Genomic DNA, 8,797 nt, shown 5'->3' on the forward strand with positions numbered 1-8,797 from the left:
CATGTCGCCACCGCGGCTACGGCCGTGCAAACACGCGCCCGAGCTTACCGCTGAGGTCACCGCACCCCCCACGAGTCCAACACGCCTAACCGCGGCTCCTGCCATGCCCTGCACCGTCGACTCGTTCGATGCCCGAACTCCGGCCGCCGCGGAAGTGCTCGCCGGCGCCTCTCTGGCCACTCCCCGGCCACGCCACCACCACGGTTGGATGCGGACGAGCGTCCGCATCCCATAGCTGTGCTCCGCGCGCCAAATGGTGCCCTGTGGGTGAAACCCGCACCTGCACCGCCGCTTTTGGCCTCGCCGGCGGCTAAACGCCGGCGAGTTGACCCCGCTGACCCCGTTTGACCACGGGTGGGCCAGTTTGACCTCTGGGTCAATGACAGGTAGGGCCCAGCCCTGCTGACTAATTAGGATTAGTGCTAATTAATATTTTAGTTAACTAATTACACTGACACGCAGGACCCACTAGTCAGGTTTGACTTGGACCCTCTCTGTTGACCCGCTGACGTCACACCGACGTCATGCTAACGCAGTAATAGGCTTTTCTGGATTTATTCTTATTCAGGAAATTTCAGAAAATACCCAAAACTTGTAAAATTCATAGAAATTCAACCGTAACTCGAAATGAAATAAATTATATATGAAAAATTATCAGAAAAATTCAAGGAATCTGTTTATGGCATTTTCATGCATGTTAGAGCAACTTATGGCTGCTGTTTAGTCCAATTCACATAAATGGAATTTAAACTCTCACTTATGGGGTTTGATTTTCAACCTAGTGTTCAAGCCATCTCCATTTAACTTGTTGCTAGTTGCATTAGCTCAATCAACAGCATAATGTCATGTCATGATCATGCATCATATTGTGCATTGCATTGATTGTGCTTCTTTCTCTGTTGCCGGTATTTGTCCCCTCTCGATAGACGTGGTCTCAACGATGAGTTCGATGACACCGATGAAGACTCAAGGTTATCTTCAGAAGTTCTAGGCAAGCAAAACCCCCTTGTTCATTCCGATACAACCCCACTCTCTCGCTCCTGCTCTCTTTTACTGCATTAGGACAACAACGATTCATCTGTTACTTGTTGCGGTAGTTGAACCCCTTATCCTCTGCATGACCTGTCATTGCCATAGTAAATAGATGAAACCCACTAGCATGAGTAGGAGTTGTTTGAGCCCTGATGTGCCTACTCAATCATGCTTGTTTGTCATGCCTGCTACTTCTTAGAGTTGAGTCAGGTCTGATTCATCGGGGGTGAATTGGAACAGTGATGAACATGTCCTACTGTGTGTGAGCTAAGTGTGTGAACACGATTTGGTAAAGGTAGCGGTGAGAGGCCATGTAGGAGTACATGGTGGGTTGTCTCATTGCAGCCGTCCTCAGGAACTGAGTTTTGTGTCTGTGATCCATGAACAGCTACTACCACTCATTGGCATCCTTAATTGACCCTCTCGGTTTCTTAATCACCCTAGTACTCTGTCCAGGAGTTGCAACTAGTTTCTTGTGTTTGTAGCTTATGTGTTGGCGGCCATTCGTAGCGCTGACCCTAGGGGTGGGCTATGTTGCGGTAGATACACCGTGGCCGGGTATGCCAGGCGCCCGTTAGGCGTCTCGGGACCCTGTTCACATCGTTCGAGGCCGTATGTGGAAACCTCAGCCGGACTCCCTGCGGATGGAACCTGGATAGGCGATAAACCTGGACTAGAGACTTAAGTGTTTAGGTAGGCCGTGGCCGACACCCTCGCCAGGCTTCCGCTTGAAGGTTGCCGAGATACATGACGTGTATATGGTGGTAAGTGGTGGGGGCGTGTGTGAAGAAGTACACCCCTGCAGGGTTATCATTATCTATTCGAATAGCCGGATTCCTCGGATATGGAAACTTGGACCCCTTGCATAGTTCATAGACAAGTGAAAGTGGATACTCTAAAACTCGCAAGATAAGTGTGAGTGCTATGGATGGCCTTCTCATACGGAGACGGGAGCGGATCCATAGTGGTGTATTGAATGGTGAATATGTGGACTCGTGTGCGCCACCTCAAAGAGTTGCTTGCAGTCGTAGTTCAGGTTAGCCACTGAGTCAAAGCTGGCTTGTTGCAGTTAAACTCCACCACCCCCCCTTGTTGATACCGATGCATATGTAGTTAGTTCTGATGTAAGTCTTGCTGGGTACATTTGTACTCACGTTTTCCTATTTTATGTTTTGTAGAGAGATGTTAGTCTCGCTAGGATTTCCGCGTGGACTTCGACGTTTAGCTTGATACCTCAGCTACGATCTTGTGCCCTTGGCAGGATCTGGTAGATAGTCAGGCTTCTCAGCCTTCTTCATTTTGTAGATGTCTATACTCAGACATGTTAAGCTTCCGCATGTGCTTTGACTTGTATGCTCTGAATGTTGGGTCGTGAGACCCATGTTTTTAATATCTCGCTCCTCGGAGCCTAATGAATAAATACTTGAGTCGTAGAGTTATGTTGTGATGCCATGTTGTATTTGCACATATTGAGCATATTGTGTGTATGATTGAAATGCTTGATATGTGTGGGATCCGACAATCTAGTTGTTTATCCTTGGCAGCCTCTCTTATGGGGAAATGTAGTCCAGTGATTCCTTGAGCCATAGTAGTCCGCTACAGCCCGGTTCACCGGAGTCCTGCTAGCCCAGCAGTACTGCTCAGATCACTTGACTGGCCGGCATGTGTTTCACTTCGTTCCTGTGTCTGTCCCTTCGGGGAAATGTCACGCGGTGACATCCGGAGTCCTGCCTAGCCTGCTACAGCCCGGGTTCCCGGAGTCCTGTTAGCCCAGTGCTACAGCCCGGATTCACACGCTGCTGACCGACATGCTCAATGTGATTCATGTATGCCTGTCCCCATAGGTTAGTGCCGCTTTGGGTTCACGACTAGCCATGTCGGCCCGGGTTCTCTGTCATATGGATGCTAGCGACATTATCATATACGTGAGCCAAAAGGCGCAAACGGTCCCGGGCCATGGTAAGGCGACACCCGTGGGAATACCGTGCGTGAGGCTGCAAAGTGATCTGAGGTGTTACCGGCTAGATCGATGTGACTTGGAATCGGGGTCCTGACAGTGTTGGTATCAGAGCCTGACTGCCTATAGGATTACCAAGCCAAACCGGTCGAAGTTGTGTCTAGAAATGCTTTAGTTATGTAGGGGAATTGATTGTGGAAGGGAACGTAAGGCTCTCTTTACTCCTTTATCTTATGCCCTTCTGATCTGAGTCAACCTCTTCTTTTCTACGGGGATTAAGAATTAGGCCTTCTCATCTTTCTATCAGGATGACGTGTTACTAATCCATAGACTTATAGAATTGATAGTTTCAAGCCTCAGTTCCGTTCCTACTACTTCCGTGTGTTCATAATTGGTCTCGGAACCTTGATATTATGATGTTGAGTGGTTATGCCACCATTTTGCAGGATGTCTCAAATCTTTTTGAGCATTTACAACTGTTATGATGTCTGAGTCATCCCAGGTTTCTAAGTAGTCTGATGCATTTGCAAACCCCTTCCTCCTGTTCCTGATGTCCATTTGGGCCAGATTAATCACACTACCGGTCAGTTGAGGTACTCTATTGCCTCGACATATATGCTAGAGCTATTACTATGACCCTAGGTGTTTTAGGGAGTCACCTAGTGATCTAGCCATGTTTTGTATCCCCAGTGTGTGATTCTGGCCATTATTCTCAAAAGCATCCCGTGATGCCATGTAATGGTAGGTATTCTATTCATGGGTTCTTGAACCCGAGATTCACCCTACTTACCTCATGTTGATAGTGTTTGATAGTTCCTTTAGGATATTAGTAACCTTGCGACAGCCCTCGAGGTCCGTGGTATTTCTTCCTTCCAAATACCATGAACCGTTAAGGCAGAAGTTCTTTGAACCAAAATATCACAATCAGAGTACTCTTGAGGAGTTCTCCATTCATAATTGTGATTCTGTCAGTTCTACCTTTCTGCATGGGTTATCTGGAAGAAACCTGTTGAACTTGATTCGACATACTAATCTATGCATCCACAACTCAGAAAGTTATATGTTCCTTTGAGTTGTCCCTCTTTAGTGGTGCATTCGTGTTATTGATGCTTATTTTTCTCGTGGTCCGTTGAGCCATTCTATTTCAGAATGACTAGGAGAAACAAACTCCAGTACCTCATCCATATCCAGGATTGGGTCAAAGTAGTTGTGTTCTGCAGATCAAATGCCATCCAGCTTTTGCTCTGTTCTACCCTAGAGTATTACCCCTTTTATGTCAGGACTGTCATGAGAATTGCACCACCTCTTATGAATTCTTGACGCAGTAATGCTTCTTGCCATCATTGTTCATTCCTCAGTTCCGTGTTATTATAACCGGAATGCCGACAGGTGAACCGTGATGTGTGAAAGCAATATTCCTAGCAACTCCGTTGCTTGGTAGTTAATGGACAATACTCTCATTCTTAGTGTGCTGGTAATTAAATCACCATCCTAAGATTGATCGTGCTACCTAGTCCTTATTTCCTGGTGCACTCTTTGATCAACGAGTTAGGATTTTGCCAAACCCTTGCTCTATTGATCATATTGTCTTGCTCTGAAAAGCAAGATTGATCTCGAGCTTAGTATCATATCAGTGGTTCGTGATGTTCCGATTATCTTCTCGGAAGTATTACCTGGTTGTCACCTGACCGCTATGTTGAGTTCGTGATCATGTTGGTTTTCCTCCAAACCACCCATTCTCCAAGAATCTATGTTGGATACCCTAAGCTAGTTGGTTAAGCTTAACAACAACTTGGAGAGTTGGAAGATGAAAACTTGTCCGATTTAGCTCATCACTAAGGGATATCCTTGTGTGTGTGTGTGTTGAAGAAAGATGATATCTTCATCGACTGATCCCCGTGATCAGCTGTTGAATCTATTATCTTGTCCAAACCTTGATTTGAGTGTGGGCTATCGTCAAATCAAATCAGAACCAATGATGTTCGTAATGTTGTCTTACTTGCGGCTGTCCCTCGAGCATACACCATTATATCTTTGGTCTGACCAATACTATCACATTGTTCACATAGTGGTGGAAGTCCAGTGATATGGAGATTCCAATGAGTTGCTGTTAAGCCCATCAGCAGCATTTTGTCTCCCCCATGATTCACGTTGAACATTACACTAGTGTTGGAAACTTTATAAGCATTGCCCTCATGTCCCGATCATGAAGCATATGTCCGGTTGAAAGATGTGACTTCCTCTAATTCATGTGCATCTGATGTAAGTTGCCGCCGTGAATTCGAGAAAGTTTGTTTTTGCTTCCTCTGGAATCATCCCAACTCAGTCATGCATGTGCGAAGTATTCTATGGTCTGATAGACTGATCATCTACATTCTATACGTATCCCTAGCACACCAAGCCACTGATTGATTTGTTCAAGGAGAAGAAGTTTCTTCTTAAGAGTTAGACCTACGCAAGGACTTTGATATCCTCGTTGATGGTTCCCCCTGAACTCGGTAGTGTTTCATTTTAAGACTACCAGGTGACCATGCTTGTCTAGGACAACGTGTTCACATGCTTGTAGCAGAACCGGCTCATGTTTTGGAGCTTACTACCGTAGTTCAGTTCCCAGACAATCTCACAATGTCGTCTCGTTGATTTGTGTTGCAAACCTTCATTTTCCTTCCTAGACTCGATGAGTCTGGAATATCCTGACACCAACCAGATCTGAATCTCAGGCAGATATGATGGTTGGAGCATTTTTCAAAAACTATAATATTGGTCTCTTGATAACCGGTAAAGTGGATGTCGTGGCCAACACATCCAGCCGGAAGACCTATTATTGTAGTATCTCGATTGAAGAAAGTTGGCCACCTTCCCATGAGGATTTCGTAGGATTTACCTCCGTAGTTAATCCTTACGGATTCTTGTGCTCCCGAAGTCCGACCTTTCACTTGATGTCCTAGATACCAAACCATATCAATAAATGAGTTATCCTAGCACATCAAGGAGAACATTAGAAGCGGAGTGCTAAATGTCTCTCAGTCGATTATCCAGATTTTGTTTCCTTGGCCTCGCTAAGGTGAAATCTGAGAAAGTGTTATCTTCCTTTGCATCAGCATCATCCATCACCATTCATCATGGTGGTATGTTGTGTTGCCAGGATCCTTGATACGGATATTGGTAAAACCTTGACGAATATGGAGATACTCAATTTCTTGAGAGCACGCGCAAGCACCAGGTTTTACCGTTGGCGTTAATTGGGATTTGCCTCCAGTTTCCTCGGTTAGGTTATAACCTTTTCAAACAGTGGACTCAGTCTTGACTGTTGAGCTCTTCCCCAGTTACCAGAATCATTCCCAACATTTGCATTTTGTTCCCAGCCTGCACCTCAGTAGTTGTTGTTCAGGATCATCTTCAAAAGTGGACTTACCATGGGTCCCATCCATTTCCGATGATAAGCAAAAATCATCCATTGCGTTGTCTTCAACAAGATAGTCCACATCATCCATCCTAGTCGGAGTATGCCATTCTTTCAAACCCCTTCTAACAATCGATTGTGATTACCTCAGGCTGGTATAAAGAGTTTCAATGATCTTTGTATCAAAAGTATATCTTTTTGCCACTTAAGGGAATATTTCTGCGAGTCACCTTCCTTAAGATGTCTCGCTATGGTATCATGGCAACCCAACCCCTCGCTACATTGACACCGTTCACCACCCTCCTAGGTGTGGGAATTCCGCTACTTACTTAAACCATGTCATATGATCATTTCCATCATTCTTGATGTGTGTATTGTGTCTCATCTCGACAGATGTCGCTATGTCTCGTTCTGTGAGTTGATCGTCGGTTGCTCGATCTTCAAGAAGATCGATTCTTCGAGAGTTTCTTTTCTTCTCGTCATCGCGTGGACGAAGATCTCAAAGGAAAGGATATCAGAGTTAACGTATGCAACGAATCAACAACCCTAAGGGATGCAACCTAGATCGTGAAGATTATGTTAGTTTGTGTTCCCCCTTCATCTTACCCTACACCCGAATCTCGGGGCGAGATTCTTGTTTAGTGGGGGTGAGCTGTCACAGCCCCAGATCAGCCCTTGCTTGTCTTTGCATCATCATCTTGCATCATGATTAAATCCCATTAAAATTTGAAATGGGGATTGCCTAAACCCTAGCATTAAAGGAATTAACTAGGTTCAAACTTAAAACTTTTCAATGAACCCAAAATGCCTTCATAAATGTTCACCATCTTTGGTCCTGGCTAAACCTTCTGCCAAAAATGGTTTCATATTTTTGGAGGATATTCTGGATTTTTGAATTAAATCATAAGTATTTGAATTTGGACATTTAAATTCTATAAAATATTTTAAATGTCCAAATAATCTTGAAAGCATTTGAGGGCTATTGGAAATAGTTTCAAAAGTGCCCACAATTATTTTCAGGATTTTACAAAATGAATTAGTATTTTTACTAATTCAAAATAAAAAGAAAAAATAGAAAACAGAAACTAAATTAAGAGAGAGAGAGAGTAACCTCACCTGCAGCCCACCTGGTCGGCCTAGCTGGCAGCCCAGCCCACCAGGGGCACGCTTGTCTTCTTCCCCTTGCCAGCGCACAAAGCAGCCCGGTGGCGAGCGCCGCCGACGCGCCTGGCCAACTCCTGCTTGCTGCCGCCTCCCCGATGATGCCCTGGAGACGCCACGCGCCCCCCAGGCCCTCTCAGTCTCTCCCCGTGCTCCTCTCCCTCCTCTGGCTCTCCTCCCGCATGCACCTGAGAGCCATCCTCGCCGCCGCTCGCTGTTGTCGTGGCCACGGCCACTACCTCGCCTCGCCGATGTGCTCAGACGCTCCGCCTCGACCCCCTCTTCCTCTCCACCGCGCCGCACCCCGCCGGAAGCCCTGCAGCGCCGTCCCCAACATCGTCTTCAACCTCTGGCCGCCGGCGAACTCTTCGGGGATTCGCGAGCTTCAGCTCGTCCCCGGCCTCGCCGTTGCCTCTACTGGAGTCGCCGTGAGCCCCTGCCTCTTTCCCCTCTCTCCCTGTGCTCGCCGGCGCCTTCTAGCCACCATGTCCATCAGAGCCGATTGCTCCTCGCCGCCGGCCATGTCGCCACCGCGGCTACGGCCGTGCAAACACGCGCCTGAGCTTACCGCTGAGATCACCGCACCCCCCACGAGTCCAACACGCCTAATCGCGGCTCCTGCCATGCCCTGCATCGTCGACTCGTTCGACGCTCGAACTCCGGCCACTGCAGAAGTGCTCGCCGGCGCCTCTCTGGCCACTCCCCGGCCGCGCCACCACCACGGTTGGATGCGGACGAGCGTCCGCATCCCATAGTTGTGCTCCATGCGCCAAATGGTGCCCTGTGGGTGAAACCCGCACCTGCACCGCCGTGTTTGGCCTCGCCGGCGGCTAAACGCCGGCGAGTTGACCCCGCTGACCCCGTTTGACCACGGGTGGGCCAGTTTGACCTCTGGGTCAATGACAGGTAGGGCCCAGCCCTGCTGACTAATTAGAATTAGTGCTAATTAATATTTTAGTTAACTAATTACACTAACACGCGGGACCCACTAGTCAGGTTTGACTTGGTCCCTCTCTGTTGACCCGCCGACGTCACACCGACGTCATGCTGACGCAATAATAGGCTTTTGTGGATTTATTCTTATTCAGGAAATTTCAGAAAATACCCAAAACTTGTAAAATTCATAGAAATTCAACCGTAACTCGGAATGAAATAAATTATATATGAAAAATTATCAGAAAAATTCAAGGAATCTGTTTATGGCGTTTTCATGCATGTTAGAGCAACTTATGGCTGCTGTTTAG

The sequence above is a fragment of the Triticum aestivum genome, chromosome 7A (assembly GCF_018294505.1).
Source record: "Triticum aestivum cultivar Chinese Spring chromosome 7A, IWGSC CS RefSeq v2.1, whole genome shotgun sequence".
NCBI classification, from domain to species: Eukaryota; Viridiplantae; Streptophyta; class Magnoliopsida; order Poales; family Poaceae; genus Triticum; species Triticum aestivum.